Raw genomic sequence first — 22,129 nt, forward strand, 5'->3', positions numbered from 1 at the left:
AATCTCGCGATGCATACATGTTACATTTACTGCACTTACATTTAACTGTCACCGTAGCCATACGGTTACCATGTCCGATTGCACGCACAGGTTCGATTCCCAGAGTGGGAGAAATAAGTGTATGGCCTACATTTATTTCTCTCGTGAGTTTGGGTGTAATTTGTGGTTGTCTATGTGAGTGTCCATGGCACCCGCGACACAGGGTTTCCCTAGTGCGGGGCCATGAGTGTACTGCGTTATTATTATTACAGCACTAGTCGTCTCACGAGCCTTTCTTTATTATGCGAATGCGAGCGTGTGGCTTTCGTGCACACATACAAGACGCGCTGCTACGTTTGTGTGGACTTACCATACCTGTCCTATGTCCTATCATACAATGGTTACAGGCTTGCTCACGTGGTTCTAGTACGGTTGTCCATGCAGGATGCTTCTGGGTAGGTATCACCACTCTATATCTACCGCAAATTGCGATAATTGAAACTGTTTTGTTGCGAATTCAAGAATAGGGAGGATAACGGAATTCCTAAGTGTGATCATGATCTTTTCTTTTAAATAACGCACACACACAAAATAGTCTTGCCAGCTTAATCATAGGCACAGGGATTTTAAGATTTTCTAGGGCCAGTCGCAAAGCTACAGGCCGCGGTGGTAATGATATATTATGTTAGGTGGGTCGTCGTTTGCCGGGTTGTATGAACATAAAAAAAATATCGTACATCAGCCTTTATTTTATTTGATGATAGTATAAAACAGATATCGTACAAGATTAACTATGGAGATGTTGGTTACTAAAAATCCAATAATAAATTGTTTTAGTTCTAGAGCCGCCATAAATAAAGACATCAAATAAAACTAGTGATTGGGACAACATCTAAAACAAAGGCCCATAAACACAAATCATGTTTAAAGATACGTCTCTTCATTTTAGGTACAACTGGTATATGTTTGTATAAATTATATAATTTAACTATTATTGGGTCGTGCTGTAATGGTCTAAATATTTATCGTTACGTGTAGTTTTTGTATTTTACTCCGAAGTCCAGTATATGGAGAACGTCGAATAATACTTTGGGCATAAGCATTCAAATACCCTTACGAATAGCAGACCCAGTAGATCATATATATTATATGTATGATGTATGAGTAGTATAATGAGATAGGTCATTCCAAGGTGATGTATGTGTATAGTAAGTAACATTTTTTTTTAGTAAGTAACCTCAAAAAAAGTAATTATATATAAAGGGCAGACGGGCTGGGATTGGCATATTTGCATATGTTATTTTGAGCAACATAAAGGTGTATTTGGATTGGGCGGGTCACGTTGGCCGGATATATCGCAAGAAGTTGGCTAACGTCGTCACTCATTGGGTGCCCGAGGATGGAAGGCGACGGCGCGTACGGCTGAGAAGAAGTTGGCGGTAGTGGAGCGATCTCGATGGGTTTGACAAGGAATGGTGGTGAAAGACGGGAAGCACTGGAAAATTTTGAGGGAAACCTTTGATCTGTGGTGGGATACAATTGATCAATAAAAAAATATAATACATATTTCTAATTGAAATTTACTGTATTTTGTCCTGCCGCTAGTAATACATTTAAATTATATTTTAACTGCCTCTGTGGCCGGTTACCATGCCGGACTGCCACGCAGAGGTCCTGGGTTCGATTCCCGGGCCGGGAGAATTATTTGTATGGCCTACATTTATTTCTCTCGTGAGGTTGGGTGTAATTTGTCGCTGTCCATGTGTGTGTCCATGGCACCAACGACACAGCGTTTCCCTGTTGCGGGGCTATGAGTGTGTGCGCGTTATTATTATTATCATTATTGCAATTTTTGATTAAATTCTATTCTATTCTGTGTATTTGCGCAAAGTTAATAATAGGACTGACCATACCTCGTTAGTATTGGGTAAATCTCATTAGTAGTAAATAGAAGCTAATATAAACAATTTTTGTATGAAAACATGACGATGACAAACAACTTTATAATATGAAGTCATTGACCAGATCTATGTATTAAGTAAATAAAGTGCATATATCTTGTATATGAGTGCATATTACACTACATAACACGACTTTTATTTCTAAGTTATGAATGTCATTTTCAAATTGGTTCTAACATAAAACCTTTGCTTTCGTGGCCTGGACAACGAAAAGTTGAGTCACACCACTAAAGAAACGTATACATTTTCGAGTTTCTCTTTATTTAAAGGCAAAAGAGTACATTATACTTCAAATCAATAGTATATATAAACGAAATATGGAAAGGAAAATGTGTAGATTTGCGAGATTATGTAAATTCCACTATGTAGCTATGTAAATTGGCAGCTATGTAAATACCACTGCAACAGCCACAAAAACAAAGTTTCAGGGGTATACAGCCCTTTTCTACGTACTTGTTGCTCAATCAGCTCCATCGATCGATTGACAGTTTGAAGCTCAAATTCGAGGCTGGTGAAATACTCGACTACGAGAGGGAGCGCCTTTCCTGGCAGCGTTCAGAATCGAAATTCACCGACTTCTGTGTAGCAATCATGAAAGAAGTAGCAAAAACCTATAAGACGACCGCAAAGCCTCCCTAGTAGGGCGGGGATGATAGAATACAGCTAAGAAGGATAATTAGGGCGTCATGTAGAGAGGAAAAGCAGAGGTTCGGAAAAAGAGCAAATATAAATTTGCTCTTACAATAATTGCCTCCGTGGCCGAACGGTTACCATGCCGGACTGCCACGCAGAGGTCCCAGGTTCGATTTCTGGGCCGGGAGAAATATTCGTATGGCCTACATTTATTTCTCTCGTGAGTTTGGGTGTAATTTGTGGTTGTCTATGTGTGTGTCCATAGCACGCGCGACACAGGGTTTTCTAGTGCGGGGCTATGTTAAGTGTGTGCGTTGTTTCGTTTGTTTCGTTGAAATTAATGAGAATATTATAGGCGACTCGAACTTAGTAAAGACTAAGCTGTAGAGCCTTGAACACCGCCGTAAAGTTGCCAGCCTATCGGTATTGTACAGGACATATCATGGAAAGTGTGCGATGGAATTTGACGCTGTAATTCTGCCTACCCCTTTCCATCATCGGGGGACCAGACGTAGGCTTGGGTTCCACCCTTATGCTGTGGATATTCCAAGGATTCGCACGAAGCGTTACGCTTCCACATTTATATGGTGAACCGCTATGGAGTGGAATTTCCTGCCTTTAGATTTATTCCTTTAACGTTATAACTTGGGCATTTTCAAGGCGAGATTAAATAGGTATTATATATATATGTGCATCTTGTCACCTCATCGTCACTTACCATCAGGTGAGATGGCAGTCAAATGCACACATATATTGTAAAGCAAAAAGAATACATATTTTGTATGGCATAAATGGACAAGTTTCACTTGTTATATGCGGAATTTTTCTTTTGTTATTTTTGCCATAAACTAATATATGAATTAGATAATGTATTTTGAGTAATTTAACCAATAACTTCAAATAAATTTTGATGTGAAGTAAAATATTAATAACTTAATTTATACATGTATCTACCTTGTAGTTATTAATTTATGCATACACTTTTTGCTTAATGCAACATATTCAATATTTTTGTATAGTATAATATACATTTCGTTACAATTGAAAACACAGATGTACAAAAAAACATAACTTTGAAATAATAACCTTATAATTATATAACACAATAATAAACATAACATGGTAAATAACAATAGGGGTAATGAAACAGATAAATAATTTTAAATGAAAAGCTCCGAAAATTAAATATCACAGGACAAAAAAAGATTGACCTATAGTGTAACCCCAATAATTTGCCTGAACCTGATACTTGTTGCCTGTATCATAAATGTTTTGACGCTATACATTTGCAATGAATCTTTACGGTGCGTTTGAATAGGCATCTTCTGGGCGAGCTCGTTCCATCGTAGATCCTATATATGCTAAAGAGTTAGGTAGTGGTCAAGAGCAAGTCCATTTAATTTTAAAAAATGTATAATTGCTTAAAATGACGTCTAGACTGAAACTGATTGGTGATTTGATTATTAGTTACATGTGCAATCTTATACACAAAGATACCTGAGTTTTTCTACAGAAATTGTTACATCTGGGAAGATTGGACAGCCCATTTTATTGACATTAGGAATGTTCACCAAAATGTGTAGCCTTAATTATAATAGAGTCACATGTGATCTTAAGTCAAAAGTATTTTATCACATGAAAATCATAAAAATAATACGGACGAATTAAACATATCATGTTGTTGTATGAAATTTTATAAATCTCCTATTTTAAGCATGAAACGATCGTTCTCGGACTAGTGTTCACTAACTAATTTCCGTGGCAATTTTTATTATTTAAATATGAAATATTTACTGTCCAATATTATTTAATATTCGAGCACTGTATCGTGAAATATTATTTAAAAATTACACGTTAATATATTATGTAATTCAATATTCAAATAATAAAAATTGCCACGGAAATTAGATTGTGAACATTAGTCCGAGAATGACCGAAATTTATCACCAATCATCGTTCGTAGAATCTTTTAACGTCTCTCCTAAAAAGTTGTAATTTTGCGGATGTGATCTTATTACACCAAGGTTGCGATTACACTAAAAACAATTACTGGCATTATATTAAAAAAATAATACTGTCTCCGTATTATATAATATATTGGTTTTTGTTTGAAATTATAACATTAAACATTGGTCAAAATAGACTATATTTATTTATCATAAAAAAATATCAATTAATTTCCTACGTGGAGTCTTTTCCTTCTTGTTTGTCATCATGACTTCTTTCTTGTCATTTGGTGATATGGCTTTATAACACCAATTACTTTGAATATTAAGGAATAATACAATCTCCAGAAACATAAGTTGGTTCTTTTGAAATTATACCATTAAACGTTGACAAAGATAATATTGGCAATAATTTTCCTGAATAATTTATGTTTTGAATAAATACTTCCTACGAAAACCGAATTTGAATTTCGCTAAGTGTGTTGATGCACGTGAATGTGCTATAAAAACTATAAAATTACAGATTATAAAATGCAATAGAAAGACAGACAATAACAATCAGATGATCAGCGATGGACGGGGTCAACAAAAACAGGAACATGAAAATAAAGTGTCCGACACTAAACAGTTTATGGGGGCCGTAAACGAAATGATCGGTTTCGTTCATTCACTCGAAAGCAGTATAGACTGCCAGTAATGAATTCGCCTAATTAGTCCGCGCTAAAGGTTCAAATAAAATTTTAAATGATATACTTTACGCTTTTGGAGCTGCTATCATGAAGTGTCCAATTGATTTTTATTATCAGACAATGCTAATGGTCTATATACACTGCATTATGAATTATTATTTTTTTCTTTTTATTGCTCTACTTTTTCATCTAAATTCAAATGTTAAATCCTCTTTAGGATTGTTTATATTTTACCTGCCTATTTATACTTTACAGTAAGTACTCGCGTATGTACTGACTGTATATTAAGTAAAAATGATTAAAATGACCAAAACATCTATAAATACAAAGTTCAGAACGCTCGAAATGGGTCGCTTTAGACCACTTAGTAACGTTGGGCCACGGTGTGAAACGACTAAGACTCTCTTTGAGTTTGGTGTTTCGAACCATTATAACTAATTATCCAAAAATGTTTGCAAAAATTATGTAAAAATTACAGCAATTCAGTGTCATAGGTAAAAATAAATATCACTTCATGGAATTCATCTAGCTAATAAGAAATAAGAAGCTGGTGAAATTACAGGCACATGGGTCTTGTCAACTTTACGATAAAATTAAATTCATTACGATTAAATGCTCTGAGTAGCACTGCAACTATTATGGACAGGCGTGTCGCTTACTACCAGGCGCACGACTTGCTCGTGCCGTTGCTTGGTATTATAAAAAAAGAAAACAAAAAAAAAATAGAGTACATATATGAGAAAAATCATTAAATTCAAAGGTAAACGACAAAAAATATCCAATTAAAAAATATCTACAAATACTCGTAAACATAGGATTTATTTTTCAACACAATTACGCAGTACCTAATCGTATATTGTAGAATACACATCACATGTGTGAATTCATCAAATCCAACCTATTTTATAAGTTCCACTGCTGGGCTGACGTGAGGTTTTAGGCCTTAGTCCGCCTCACTGGCCCAATGCGGGTTGGGGACATCACACGTTTTCCGAGGGTTGTGAACATTCTTCGATGTGCAGGTTTCAACACGATGTTTTCCTTCACTGAAAATCTCGTGGTAAGTTTCAAATTATATTCTGCACGTGAATTCCGAAAAATTCAGAGGTTGCCTGATCCTGGATTTGGAACCACGGCCTCTGATAGAGATACCGTTAAACCATTCAGCTACCATGGCTTTTTAATTACATACAATTAATTTTCAGTTCAAATATTAACCGCTTCAATTCTTGAATTCATCAAATAACATTCATTATTGTTGCACATGTTTCGTCTTTCCCAATTATTTCCCGCAATGAGGGATAGCATATTATTGGAAAGCTAATCTGAACGCGTTGTTCAAAATTGAATAAAAAGCCGTCGTTGTTTTCCATTTGTGTATTTGTATAGAAACTAATAAAAATATACGTTGACGATCACAGTTCACTTTTTAAAATCGTCTTGGAGGACGATAAAGCTCCGTTTGTATGCATTAAAACATTTTAAAATGTAATAAATAACACCGTTTAACGATGGAGACATGAGCCGCTATTAATCACGAGTTCACGTTAATTCTACTTTTTATTACATGTAAATGAGTGAGGTGGTTTCGGTATCACAATACCACACTTTACCTTTGGTAGGTATTCCACACTTGCCAGGGAGTAAAGGAGGTTGAGTGCAAAACCTTACAAAGGACTGTTTAGCATCGCAAATGGAATAGTATTCTCGAGAAAGGAAATTAAATACAAAATAAAAAAATACCTTCCCTTTCAAATCAACCAGGGTATGAGACAATTTTATACGGGAAACTAAACAAGAAAATTTTTGCCAATAAAGTTCTATTTCTTTTTATGATACCAAATGGTGAAATTATACTATGGCGCACTACTCAAAACACCAAACCAAATTCATATTTACCTTTATTTACTTTTCGATTTCGCTTTCGATAATAAATACAATAACTAAATAAATTGTGATGGAAAACGCAAACACCCACAGTGCGATTTTTTTTATGATACTATTTCACGGGATGTACAAGTAGTGAGGTTGGTGGTAAACGACACGACTGTCCATTGCAGTCGGAGTACCGATTTAGATTGCAAAGATCTGAGGGGCACTGCCACTGCGCCCCTCAACCGCCTGTAATTTCAGCAGAGGTCAGCTACATAACACACTGGACATTATATTGCATTACTAATTTTAAGCACTTTGCACTTTCATGATTCTTATGGCACTTAAAGTTCCTTAGAACATAAATAAAAATTTTGTATAATGTTCATTATATTCATGGCCGCGACCAATGTAGAATTTGAAGTTTCATGCCAAAGAGCACAATTGACGCAGGAATCGACGAGTTTATACGGTATATTTGCCTAGTGACTGCATCAATGCAGTATTTGCATAGTTCTTATTTGATTTGCATGACTGTGCTCGTTTTATTATCGACTAAAGCCAACAGCTACGTATGTCGCTCTGGGTGTTTTCTTCAGTCTGTACGACGGAAAAGCACTATTACCTGATCATGTTTTATTTTCTTCCTAACCTTTGAATCAACGTCATATCCAACTCATATTTACGACTTCTAACAGACGTTAATAATTGTTTTATTTTATTGCTTTTGTAATGATAATGTGCGATTATTCACTTGACCAAAACATGTGCTAATTAACAAGTTTAACAACCGTAACGTCTACAAAAAGGACAAGTCAAAACATATTAATATAAAGGTAAAAGAAAAATAAATCCTAAGCCGATCAGTTGAAGGACTCAAGAAACTATAAAGCGAAGTACAGACGGGCAGGCACAGGGTAATAAATAAATAAAACATATAAATAAATAAATAGAGGAGTAAATCTCTCGTTATTTATGTCACTGTGGCGGTCGATGGCGATTTAATGACGCATTTCGACAGACGGACGGATTGTTAGTGATATTTTAGTAATAAACCTCGGCCATGTATATTGGGACAACATTATATTGTACAGTTCAAAATGACTCTTGTTTTCAAGGTACACTATTCACACTCGTGAGCTGTATTGAAATTATGTAGGTAATAAATACATATATCAGAATCAATGTAATTTCGGTGGGTAGACTAAATTACCACATATATTCTATCAAGTAGATGTATATATTCACGTATACACTCACGTTGATAACGTCACGTACCCTCATCATTACTGGTACTTGCTACGGAGGAGAACAACATTTTTTTAACGACTTTTACCAACCTTTCCTTTATTTTCCTAACTGCATTTATAAATTGGCAATCCTGTGCAGCCTGGAGGTATAAGGCTGTATATCTGTACAAGCCATGATTATGAATGTCGTTAAAAATAGAAAACAGCAGTTTAGTTGTGGTGCGAAAGGTCAATGATTTATGAATTGTTGAGCAAAATTATATTTTTACTGAATGTCAATCTAGTTGAAATTTACGTGTGCTTAGGACGATCAGGGTTTATATTGACTATGTAGTATTATTATTTATTCTAGGCGTAACCATTATAACCGGATAGGAAAACCATTTCCTATACATTACGAGAAATGCTCTTAACGCGCATCGACATGAAAAAGCAAATGAAAGAAAATTAAAATGCAAGTGAATTTATTTTTTGAATTTTAATGGAAGAGTGCATTTAAGCTAATCTCTCATGTTACTATAATAAGCTAGTCTTGAAACGTTTGCAGTAGAGAATTAAGCACATTTTATTTATATTTAATTAATAGTTAATACGTTTGAAAAGAAGCTATTCGCTCGCATCCGGTCGCTCAGCTCTATCAAAAAGCTCACACCCATCATAACTTAACCGAATCAAAAGATCAATAAATCCTGCATTAAAACTCTATAGAAACATTTGGACATACAAAAATATACCAAAATAAACCCTAACACATTTGCTTAAAGCGGTAAAGGAATGGGTAGTTTAAAAAGCAGGTTATTTTAATCCTGCACAATAAAAAATTGTGGCCAGTATTTTAAACCGGTAGCCGAAAAGGATTATCTAATATACGATCACAATATAATGATCTTGTTTTTAACGTATATACTTTTTGTAGAGGTTTTATGTCATGGGGTTTTTAAATATAATTATATTAATATTAATATAATTATTATTAATTTCTTATTATTGATTTAGTAACAGTAGAGGTCCTAGTGAAAGAATTCGTCCAGGGAAGTACTGCAACCTTACCTATTTCTGCCACCAAGAAGTAATGTTAGCATTACTACGTTCCGGTTTTGAAGGGTAAGGGTGCTGGTGAATTTACAGGCACATGGGACTTGTCAACTTATGTCTCAAGGTGACGGGCGCAGTGGCATTGCTCCTCAGATCTTTACAATTTAATGCTCTGAGTGGCCCTGCAACTGTTATGACAGGCGTGTAGCTTACCATCAGGCGCACGACTTGTTCGTCCCGTCACTTTACATTATAAAAAAAATTTGTCGACCACCATAGTCGAGTGACTAACACTCCGGTTTTCATGGTCTAGCCATTTCTGAGGTTCCGGTTCGGCCGGATTAATGTAGAAACTAAATTTTCTAGGTGTTTGCGATACAGTCATTGTTTCCGATTTCCATAATATAAGTGCTTTAGCTACTTTGAGATCAAAGCAAAGTATGAGATGTTGTCTAATCCTCGAACATTAAAAAAATCCTATGATCCGACTGGATTTTTTCTTTGTATTTGTTCAACCTTTATATAAATAATATAATAATAATAACAAAGTAGTAGAGTATTCTCACAAAAAAAATAAATTAATATCATGATGGTAAAAACACATCGAGTATGTAACCAAAAACATTACGATTGTAAACAATCGCAGTAATCGTGACAAATCTTTTTTACGTATATTTTATATAGTTTTTTAGCAGTTTGATTGAAATTCTAAATTTAAATGTATACTAGTTTTTGGTAGTTTTTGGGTTTGGTTTTTCTCTGTTACTGTCATTGTTGGTACTGTTTACGTCTGTAACTGTACAATGTTAACCAACTTCAAAAAAGGAGGAGGTTCCCAATTGGACTATATTTTTTGTGCGTATGTTACGCGATTACACGATTTTGATGATTCTTTTTTTGTTGGATAGAGGGTGCCTCAGTATTCTTTTTATTTATTTGGGTCAACAAACAGGAGACACAATTGAAACTTATCACAAAATTTTTTTTAGAGTAAATATGTAATGATTGTGTCACCAGCACCGGTAACCACTATTTACTACAAAAAGCTGAACAGTGGTGATGCATGTGTAATAAACTACTGAACAATAAATAATTAAAAAATATTTTTTTACAATACAAACCAATGAAACCTTGATACAATAATAATAATAATAATTACTACATAAGTACACATGGGTTGGGTACAAGTTATGTTGTGTGACACAAGGTTCCAAGGCTAATATAAAAAGAAAACAAAACTAATAGTTGCATTAGTAAATGACTTAGTAATTGGTATGACTGAAAATATTCCATCTCAAAAGGTGGCAAAATACCCCTATTTTTACATAATTTGAATCCGGTTTCGAGCACTTTCCAGTAATCGATTATTAACTTTTTAGTTTCAGTACTTATAAGCCAAGTTTTAAGTCGGTTACTTCTTTTTAATAAAAATATTGAATGAATAAACTGTAAGTCCTTTGATCTTGCTCACTCTTCAATAGCACCAGAACCCCATTGATACAATATGCTAGAGTGATGTTGAATTAAAAATAAAATCTATTTATACCATGTTAATGAAGTTATTAATTTCTTTTGTGTGGTTATGTGACTACTTCTATACAATTATTCAGTTTTAAGCTCTGTGAAATAGACAAGTTCTATTTGCCAAATGACAGGAGTGTTTATAATTTATTTAGATACTAATAAACAGTATAGATTACAATTTCGTAATACATATTGTCTTATCACATAGTCCTTTATAGATTATCGTAAACCCGCCTTAGCGTAGTACAATTTATAGTAACGTAGCATTAATGGAACGTAACCTGAACTAATTTTATATCAGTAACGTCCCACTGCTGACCACGGTATCTATGTGGTCTTTAACATCTAGAAGACCTTTGTAATACACAACCTTGACATTGAGTCAGTGTGGTATGACATCATTGTCAAATACGTGTTAGCAAATTAAAAATTATTTTATTGCTAAAGTTTTTCAAATGTCAGCTCAAATATGATCAGTCCTTATTGTAACGCTCACCACGGGCCTGCTTATCTAGGTTATAAGCTGGCCCGTGTTCGGCAGTGTGATGTATGTGTTCATACTGCTGGATCACAGACTCAACATGTCACGTACACATTATTTTTGTTTGTTTAACCGAACTAATCTACGGGACAACGTGTCATGTGGCATTTTAAAGATACAGGGAGAGAACACTCTTTCCTTACAATCATTGACGAAGTATTTCAGATAATTTGGTAGCTTTATGTAAATGTCTAACCGCATTTAATAAAAATTTATTACAATGACCAACTTTTTTTATGATACCAAATGACAAGACGAACCAGTCGTGCGCCTGGTGTTAAGCGACACGCCTAACCATTAATAACGCACACATGCACACACTCAACATAGTCCCGAACTAGGGACACCCTGTGTCACGGGTGCTATGGACACACACATAGATAACCACAAATGAAACCCAAACTCTCGAGAGAAATAAATGTAGGCCATACAATGTAGGATATATTTCTGCCGGCCCGGAAATCGAACCTGGGACTAACTGCTCGGTCACGGAGGCAGTCCATTGCAGTTGCAGTGCCACTCAGAGCTTTAAATCGCAAAGATCTGGGGGACACTACCACTGCGCCTGTCACCCTAAGACATAAGTTAACAAGTCTCATGTGCCTGTAATTGCTCCAACACACCCTTAAAAACCGAAGTACATCACAAGGAGGTCTACAGATTTAAAAACTGCTACTGTTTTTGCTATAAAAACGGATACTAAGTAACTTTGTAAGAGAAAAAAACTGTTTGACACCTAGTAAAACACCTGTAACAAACACAAAGAAACTCGTACTGACTCGATTTGTACGTAGTATAATAAGACAAATATGGTAACTCCGTAGAAACGTGGTAGCGCGGCTTGTATGTGTGCATGCCCGTCGCGCGCCGTGTACAGACGCATACATTCGCATAATCTCGTTATGCACACGCGTTGGAAAGCGCGAGTCGCAACATTCGCCATTCATTATAGAATTGAATGTCACTGCTTCGAAAATTACATCAAATAGTAGACGTATTTATTGCTGTCTTTGTTGTAATTTGAACAAGTGAACCAAATTCAAGTCAAATTCAGAATCGTTCAGCATATCATTTCTATATCATAGTCATACTCCATAACCAAGATACCAATCCGCGATGCTTGTATAAAAATATTAATAACTAATTACCTACTGCATTTTAACAAAGGTTATTTCCATATAGCACAAGAATATTGTGATGGAGGTCTTATTTTTAACCGACTTCAAAAAAGGACGAGGTTCTCAATTCGACTGTATGTTTTTTTTGTATGTATGTTACGCGATAACTCCGGTATTTGTGAACCGATTTTCATGATTCTTTTTTGTTGGAATGGGGATACTTCCATAGTAGTCCCATTTCATTTTGAAGAAAATCATCCACCTCTAAGGGTCGCTGTTCACGCATGAAGATTCATTTTTATAAATAGCGCCTAAATTTTACTTAAGGAGCAATTATTTTAATGGTTGATTTTGCTATTTCTCCAATTATAGGCGTTTTTCTCTCAATATACTTTGAGTAGTGAGAACCGATTTTTATTATCTCTAGTATCAAATCCTGTATAGTGGCGAACTATGGGATATTTCAATAAAACTTAGCAAATAGACGTAATTCTATGTACTTTTGAGGTCGGTTTTTTAGTACTCTATACTTAGATTATTTTCAAATTGTGTTTTGTAATTTGTAGGTACTACTTCCTATGCTCCGAGTGAAGTGTAGATCGGAGAATTTTTTCTTTGTATGCGGTCTTAGTATCAACAAAAATAACAAACCAGTGGAGGATTTTCACAAAAAAATAATTATGACAATTATGGTAGTAAAACATCATGGTAATATACCTACAATAAATAAATAAATATTTGCAATTAATACAGTGACATCTATCGTCAGCTTCTGGTAGCTGTAACCTGGATAAGTGAGAACTATATAACATCAAATCTGTAAATTTTAAGATCATAAAAAACTTGTTAAAGGTAAAATACTTTTTTGAGACCCGAACTTATATAGTATTCTCACGAATCAGAATTTTCCGAATGTATTTAGGGAACGGAAAGTAGTAATAAATTTTGTAAATAAAAAATAATAAGAGGATATTGCTGTCTATTCTCTGGGGGTTACCCTGCTATTTTTGTGTACAATTTGATCAGCCTATTTCAGGTTTCCGAAAGATATCGTTTAACATGAATTATTCAATTTGTATAAATAGTACGTACCCACCTCGTGTCATGGGTGCATCGACAATCGCATAATAATAAAGTATGTAATTGCGTATGTCTGTCGTACGTTTTGATATTATGGAACTTGACTCAGGTGGAGAAAATGATGTGGAGGTTAATCGTGGAGAGATTTGAACAGGTATAACAATGACAAAAGCGAGTGAAAGAGGAAAGATTAGTTTAGAAGTATTTAAGAAACCTTTTAAATTCTAAAAGTTATGTAACACTTTAATCGAATGTGAACCTTCCCAGGCATCACCCAAAGAGCTTAATTGTACAACTGTGTAGAAAGGCAATATACTTCGTATCAGACACTAATACCAAAAGCTTATAAAAAAGCAATAATAAGAACCGAAACATGTATAATTAATGAGTTGCTACACATAAAAATCTAAACAAAAAATTACTTAGACATAAACTTAGTTAATACTGGTAAGAACTTAATTGCGTATAATAAAAAGGAAAATATAAAGGCTCATTTTGAATAGAGGAGATGCCACAAAATCCTCCCCCTGTGCGCGCGCGCACCATTCACAAAAATGTTTTTTCGGCGCGTACCTGCAACTTCCTTCCTACAACGATCCATTATCGTGAATGACATTCCATGACTTTGACAGTTAAATGGATACTATAACACCTCTACTGAGTTACATTTACTAGTCTTAAAGAAAAATAAACCTTTACGGACGCATTTAGGGCTCAAAATTACGTAGCGTTTCATATTTAAGTCATGATGTTAGGACAGATTTTGACAAAATTATGCAGCACCTGAGAAATCAACGCAGTGTTCTATTTGTAAATAAATAAAGCTGATATTACTGGCTACATCAGGAACAAATACGCAAGTAGTCATTATTATTTTTGTAAGGTGTGAGTAAACGATAGTATAGTGAGTGACGTGAAGTCGCAAGCGCATTGTGATCGGTGCCACGCTGTCTGTGCGCTGGGTTTTTGTTAATTTTTTTTCCAGTCTGTAGGAGAAATTAATACTTATGCTTACTAATGATATCGTTGACAAACTATTAAGAGGAATTAAAATATTTCTTACGCAACGTTCAAAGGTCATTAAGGCTATATACTAAATGTACATAATTAGGTATACTTTATAATATTTGAACCCTACCACATAAACTACTAATAAACTTGTACAGTTAAATGATAATGTTAACCGAGTTCCTTAAAATTACGAAAAGGGCTGTGTTTTCAAATTTTAAATATGTGACTAGAATTGAACTGCATTTTTTGTAGATGGGCTAGCTTAGTTTTAAAAAACTGCATATCTCAATAATTTTGACATTTAGTTCACTGTCATTGAACATTGACATATACTATCACCGCATTTAAATTACTGACTGTCTTATTAAATCCATATTTTATGTGCACGTTATGTAATATTATTTAAAGAAACTCTTTACGCCTAGTATAGTCTAATGAAGTGCATGAATAAACGCAGAATATACCTTCTATATGTTTTGTATGTCTAATGTTTGGCCGGACGTGGTAAAACTACACTAATTAATTAATATTATACATAGGGCGCACTATAAGCTTCCGGAACTTACATAAACAATGTTTATAAAATAATTACAACATTTCAAAATGGAACTTTCTTGTTTCATCTGACTGTCACTTGTTTTTACATTGTGGCATCATTTTAGAAATTGGTTGTCTACATCACCATAAATTTAACTCCTGAAAATGTTGGTAGTATGATTTTCTACGACTTTAAGTGGAATTTAACAGCTCAGCGGAACTTCGCTAGGCTTCAAACTGCTTTTGCCGATGAAACACCATGCAAGGCGATTGTTTATAGCTGGTTTGCTGAATTCAAACACGGTCGTGTGAATCTCAGTGACGAATTTCGTGATGGTCGCCCGTCCACTGCGGTGAACAACAAAAACATCGATGCTGTGCGCCGTATGATCAAAACAGACATGTGACGTACCATGAGATTTAGGCATCTTTAGGCATGAGTCAAATAGGTCAAATAGGTATGAGTCAAATACAATCAATACTACACAAACATTTGGGTGTGAAAAAGCTATGCTCTCGGTGGATCCCACACAATTTGACTAAGGTTCAAAAAACGGATCGCGTCACTTGGTGCAATGCCACGTTTACCAGATTCAACGAAGGAGCGTCAAATTTGGTGTGAGATATAGTAACAGGTGACGAAACATGGATTTATAGTAACGATCCCAAAACAAAGCAGCAATCGAGCGTATGGGTCTTTCGAGATTAGCCGAAACCAACCAAAGTGGCGCGCGTGCAAAGTGCTTCTAAGCGGATGATTGGTACTTGTTTTAATAAAACTGGACACGTGGCTACTGTTGCTTTGGAGAATCGTTGTACCGTGAATAGTGATTGGTACACGATCATTTATTTACTGCCAGTTATTGACAAACTCCGTAAAAATAACCGTAAACGCCGTAACACCTTGCACCACGATAATACCAGTTCTCACACGGCCAGACAGACAAATGAATTTTTGAAGGTGAACAACATTGGCCTTATGAGCCATCCCTTGTGACTTTTATTTATTTCCAAAAATTATGAACCAGTTTCGCGGTCAATGATATTCATCACATGAAGAGTCTGTCGAAGAGAATGAAACATATTATGTTTTAGATATTGTCACGGAGGAGTGGCATAATTGCTTTCAAAATTTGTTCATTCGTATGAAAAAGTGCATTAGCGCTAACGGAGAATATTTTGAAAATCAATAAATTCATTTCTGACTATTTATAGTATTTTTTTGTTATTCATTCCGGAAACTTATAGTGTGCCCCACGCAGTAGAGCTCCTTGTAAAGGAGTTTGTGGAGGGAAGTACTACTTGCTACGTTATCTATTTCTGCTGCCAAGCAGTAATGTGAGCATTATTGCGGTCCGATTTTGAAAAGTAAGGGTGCTGGTGAAATTACAGGCACATGGGAGTTATGTCTTAGGGTGACGGACGCAGTGAAAAACATGTTACACCTGGTTTAGCCTATTGAATTGCATATGAGTAAACGTATTATCTTCTTCCTGTCCTTATCTCACGCTAAGTGGTGTCGGCAAAACATGTATTTTTTTTCCACTCTCCCCTATCAACCGTCATTTGAGTAAATGTATAATATACATTCAAGACTAACAAATATATAATATGCCGCCAAGCAGTAATGTGAGTTTTAGTGCGTTCCGGTTAAGAAGAGTAAGGATTCTGGTGAAATTACAAACACGTGGGACTTGTCAACTTATAGCTCAGGGTAATGGGCGCAGTGGTAGTGCCCTTAGATCTTGGTAATTTATAGCTCTAAGTGGCACTGCAACTGCTGTGGACAGGCATGTCGCTTACCACCAGGCGCACGACTTGTTCGTCTCGTCACTTCATATCTTAAAACAAAATATTGATTTTGTTACATGTCATCGTTCTATACAGCCTGTATTTTCACAAATAAGTGCCAGTTGAATAAAACAACTTCTTTTTTCGAAAAAATTATGAAAAAGCCTAAATTTTTAATCAGAAAGGGAAATTGAATCTAAAATCCACCCAAACCTTGGAGTATCCGTATCGTAACACGTAATAATAACAAAAGATCAACAACAATCATTTTATGCGACGTTTAAACTAGTGAAATCTTTGAATGGACTCTCCAGCCCATTGATGCATCGGGAAGGTGGGCAGTTGGACAAAAACTGACTCTTTGATCTTTTTCACTTTATTACTCGGCATATTTCCGGTTCGATGCTTTGAAAACACCAAATACGAGTATTTATTGTAAAAACGGAGGAAACCGAGCGATTTTGCAAAAATTTAAAGTGACACCGTTATTGTGTTGAACTGTTATTGCCATTTATGACTACTTTGATGTTTTCGACGTGATTGTACTGCGATCATACTTATTATAGGATTTTGGGATAATACTTTCGGATTTTACAGATCGTTTGTAAACATGTTACTATTCACGAGAGTTATAATGTACCTACACAAAAAAAAATACCTTCGATTTATTCTATTATACACATTTTAAAGAAAGGGAACACAATTTTGGTAATTAAATGCATTTTTAAATTAATTTGCCAGTGATTTTTTCAGGAGACTTAAATACGTAACTCTACCAGCTACTAAAACTTTGAACAATTTATTAGTAAAAACTAAAAGCCATATTAGTCCAAGAATGTGAAATTGTAAACTGTCACGTAAAACGTAAAGTGTCACGTATATAGCGTGTTGTACTTGTAATAATAGAGTCCGAATTCGGACGAATAGGCTCAATGTCGGCCCGTGCACAAAAACCGATACGTTTCTACTTCATTGTCACGCCCACGGATGAATTCACACCGAACAAAATAGGTGCGCGAACATTTTGCTTTGATTATATAGGATGATACGCAACTTACATCATCCACCTATTGGAGTCTACTGCTGGACAAAGATCCAGTGCGCGCCATTTCGCCCGGTACTCAGGTTGTCGTATTCATCTGCTGCCAGCAGCCTTTCGCAGATCGTCACTTCATTTGATAAGAGGGCGTCTTACACAACGTTTGCCGAACCGTGATCTTCACTCAAGAACTCGCTTTCCTCATCGGTTATCGGTTCTTCAACAGATGTGGCCAGCCCGCTTCCACTTCAGCTTGCTATATTCTACAAGCTATGTCGACGACCTAAGTTCTTTGTCGGATAACCTCATTTCATATATTTTAGTCCTTTAGAGAAACTTCGAGCATAGCTCGTTCTACAGCTCGCTGGGCGACTTTTAGTCATGAGTAAGAAGAATAGACGACCTTTGCGAAGAAGAAAAAAAGAAGAAGAAAACTCGACATAGTTTTGATACGCAACTTATGGGTTAAATTAAAAAAATATATAGGGGTTGTTTTATTTCATTACCTTCAAGATCAAGAAGTGATTAGTCATTCTCAGGCTCAATGTAACCGAGAAACACAAGCTGTCGTTAATTGACGTGAGGAATTGTAGCTTTGTCTGGCTGTGTCAAAATAATGTGTTGTAGCAACGAATGCATGTCCAGCGTATATCAGATAGTAAATCAGATGAAAAAGCTAAGACACCATTTTGGGACATGTATCGCCAATAGGAATAGGTTGATGAAAATCGGTGTGACTGTGTACAGCCCCACAAAAGAGTAGTAACAGTATAATGTCGAAATCGAAAAAGTCAATTTATTGTCAGTAAACCGATTACTTTGGGGGAAGCAGGGTGCTCGGGAGTTGTCGAATATCTAACGTCAGATTAGCCGGGCTGAAGACGGAATTCAATTATTGCGAGCAAATCACTAATATTAACTTTTATTGTAGTGAGTGTTGATGCGCATTGACATGATCGTAAATGCACTGAGAACGTGGGGATTATAGGCACTTCTGTGTAATGGGCATATTGTAATATTGGTTATTAGAATCTCTCTGTTATTATAACCAGTCTAATATAAAATACCTAAAGTACAATAGTTTTTTTTTATGTAGAAAAAAGTTTGTGCTTAACTGCTGTTAAGCACAAACTCTGTGGCTGAACGGTTACCATGCTGGACTGCCACGCAGAGTTGTTCGATTCCCGGGCCGGGAGAAATATTTGTAAGGCCTACATTCGTTTCTCTCGTGAGTTATGGTGTAAGTTGTCTATGTGTGTGTACATGGCACCCGCGATACAGGGTCTTCCTATGAGTGTGTACCTACGTTATTTATTTTATTGTTATTTATTATTATGCTATATTTAAAATCTTTTTTATTCAGAAAAGGTGAAATTGTTTTTATATTAAATACTTACAGAATTCCAAGAAGTCATGTATAAGTAAAACTTTGCATCCTCGACTCAATTTTGCTTGCTTTGGGATAAAAAAATTGATAACTTAAGATAGCTTTAGACTTAAACAAAAGTCCGTCGCTGCAACTCAAAATATATGGAATGGAAATTTAAAAAATCAGTTTAATGTTTTGGCTACAGCTTTGACCACCAGTGCATTATTATACCCTTTTTTACACAAGTGTTTATAAAGTTTTTTGCTCTAAACTTATCATAAAATGAAGCAAAATAAACGCAACAGGCAATTAGTGGACTAATAAGCGGAAACAGATCTGACACACTGATGACATAGATATAGTATTGGTCTCCGATGACACGCAAATGATTGTCACAATGACAGCTTCCTGACAACTCCTGTCCTATCACAACAATAAGCTAATGACAGTTTGTCTATGGTGTTCGCAGGATTTGTTTACATTGACACTAATGTGAGAACATTATTGGCACTTGAATATGAATTTCCATGTTTGAATAAGTGTCAGAAAGATCTTATTGGTATACTCATGTAATGAAATCAAATATCTTTATTGCATTTATAAGCAAATTAGATTTGAAAACGTTACTTCGGTTAAAAGTAATTACTATTCATTCTTTTGACAAATTCACATGATTGAGAAGAATGATTTTTTTGATTCTTTTTTATTTCATCACAAACATTTAATTAGCTGGAAATACACATATTATATAATAACGGAATTGGATTCTAGGCAGTTCATTTTTGATGCGCCTGTTACCTTGAGACATAAGTGAACAAGTCTCATGTGCCTTTTTTATAATTCCAAGTGAAGAGACGAACAAGGCTTGCACCTGGTGGTAAGCGACACGCCTATCCATAACAGTTGCAGTGCCACTCAGAGTTTTAAATCGCAGAAATCTTAGACGCACTGCCATTGTGCCCATCACCCTGAGACGTGTAATTTCATAAGCACCCTTATTTATATACAAAACCAGAACGCCGTGATGCTTACATTACTGTTTAGCGGCAGAAATAAGTAAAGTGACAGTACTTCACTGGACAGCAGCAGAAGAGCTCCTTCTATTATATCTGCCGCCAAGCAGTAATGTCAGCATTACTGTGTTCCGCTTTTGAAGGGTAAGGGTGCTGGTGAAATTACAGGCACATGAGACTTGTTAACCTAACTCTCAGGGTGACGGGCGCAGTGGCAGTGCCACTCAGATCTTTGAAATTTAAAGCTCTGAGTGGCAATATAATTGTCGTGGACAGGCGTGTAGCTCACCATCAGGCGCACGACTTGTACGTCCCGTCGCTTAATATTATAAAAAAAAATGAAGGAGTATCAACTATCATAGCAAAAATCATAGGATTGTAACTTAAATAATTGCTACAGTGGTTATATCGATACCTCATATTTTTGACAATATTAAAAATAAAATATAACTAATCTCATACCAGAAGCAAGATCATTGAGTAGCGTAGCCATAATCTGCATCACAGAGCACCAGTCACCACTTTCCCGGCTTCATAAGGTCGGCCATAACTAATGATGTAGTAAAAAATATGCTTTTATATCGGGTGTCAATAAACTCCGCTACGTCTAACTTTTTAACATTTAATACACCACCGGACAAAGGGTCCGGTAGCCTTTTATTTTCATTCGTTTAGGGTTCAGTGGCTTTCTAGTTGACCATGGATATACGAATTTTTTGTTGAGTTGAACTTGTTGCTTGTTTTTTGGGGAAATTAAATATGTACTTTGACTTTCAGAAAGCTGAAAAATAACAGACAATGATTACTCAGTAAATCTTCTGGTTAATACCGTCACATCTTTGCGATATCAACCCAGTCTACCAGTGTGATTTTTTAACTTACGATACAAAGTGACGGGACGAACAATTCATAAGAACATTAGTCTATGTTGGCAAATTTTTACTTAATTTGCGTGAAAACATCTTTTCATCGGCCGCCTTTGGCAGGTACTGGCAAGGATGAGAAAATTAGATAATCACATATTCTAAAATTTGATCATTCTGAACAAAAACTCGTCAATGAAAACGACTAGCGGACGACTTTTAGTGTCTAGCGGCTTGGCTTGCTGTGAAATTATTATTGTAATCAATTCATCTTTTGAATTCCAATGACATTTTAAACTAAATAAAAGCCATTTTTTATGTTACCAGAAATTCATACCATACTTGGTACTTATTGCAACGGGCTGGCAGCCACAATTCGACGACAAAACGCCTATTTTGCGTGTGGATAAAACTACCATGTGTGAATTTTCAAAGGGCACAGGACACATGTTGTTTGTTTTACTTATACGAACGCCATATTAAACGTTTAATGAAATCTTGTATAATTTTATACTATTACGACACATTAAAAATGCTCAGAAAGCAGAAAAGACAGAACCCTTGGCCTGCGTTCATGAGAGTCGTTGGTTCAGTTAAGACCGGTAGCCGACAATGGGCCTCATTTATCAGACTCGGCTTAGTGCGTTTTGCTCTCTTTGCCGCCGCCACCGAAAACGTGCTACCTGTTCGTTAGCAGCCTCAACTTACCCACTAAATTAATGATCACTCTGTATACAATTTCACATACTTGCATGTTAATATGTTAGCTAACGTCTTGTTTTTGACGTACAGCACTGAATATAAAGTTGTATTAATACGGCAATAATATTAAGAAAAACTCTACTCCACTTTTCACTTTGATTTTTGTTTTTGTGCTA

General features: G+C 35.6%; 1 long non-coding RNA gene across 1 annotated transcript; it reads right to left on the reverse strand.

The window, feature by feature from the left end:
* Window positions 1–1,422: 1,422 nt before the first annotated feature.
* LOC113239481 lies at window positions 1,423–20,919 on the reverse strand. Its single transcript, XR_003311190.1, has 3 exons — window positions 20,851–20,919; window positions 2,394–2,518; window positions 1,423–1,474 (listed from the first exon to the last, which is right to left on the reverse strand). It is a non-coding gene; the product is annotated as an uncharacterized LOC113239481 (long non-coding RNA).
* Between the last annotated feature and the right edge of the window lie 1,210 nt (window positions 20,920–22,129).

This window comes from Hyposmocoma kahamanoa, unplaced genomic scaffold, assembly GCF_003589595.1.
Source record: "Hyposmocoma kahamanoa isolate Upper Pololo Valley unplaced genomic scaffold, ASM358959v1 99879, whole genome shotgun sequence".
Taxonomy (NCBI): Eukaryota; Metazoa; Arthropoda; class Insecta; order Lepidoptera; family Cosmopterigidae; genus Hyposmocoma; species Hyposmocoma kahamanoa.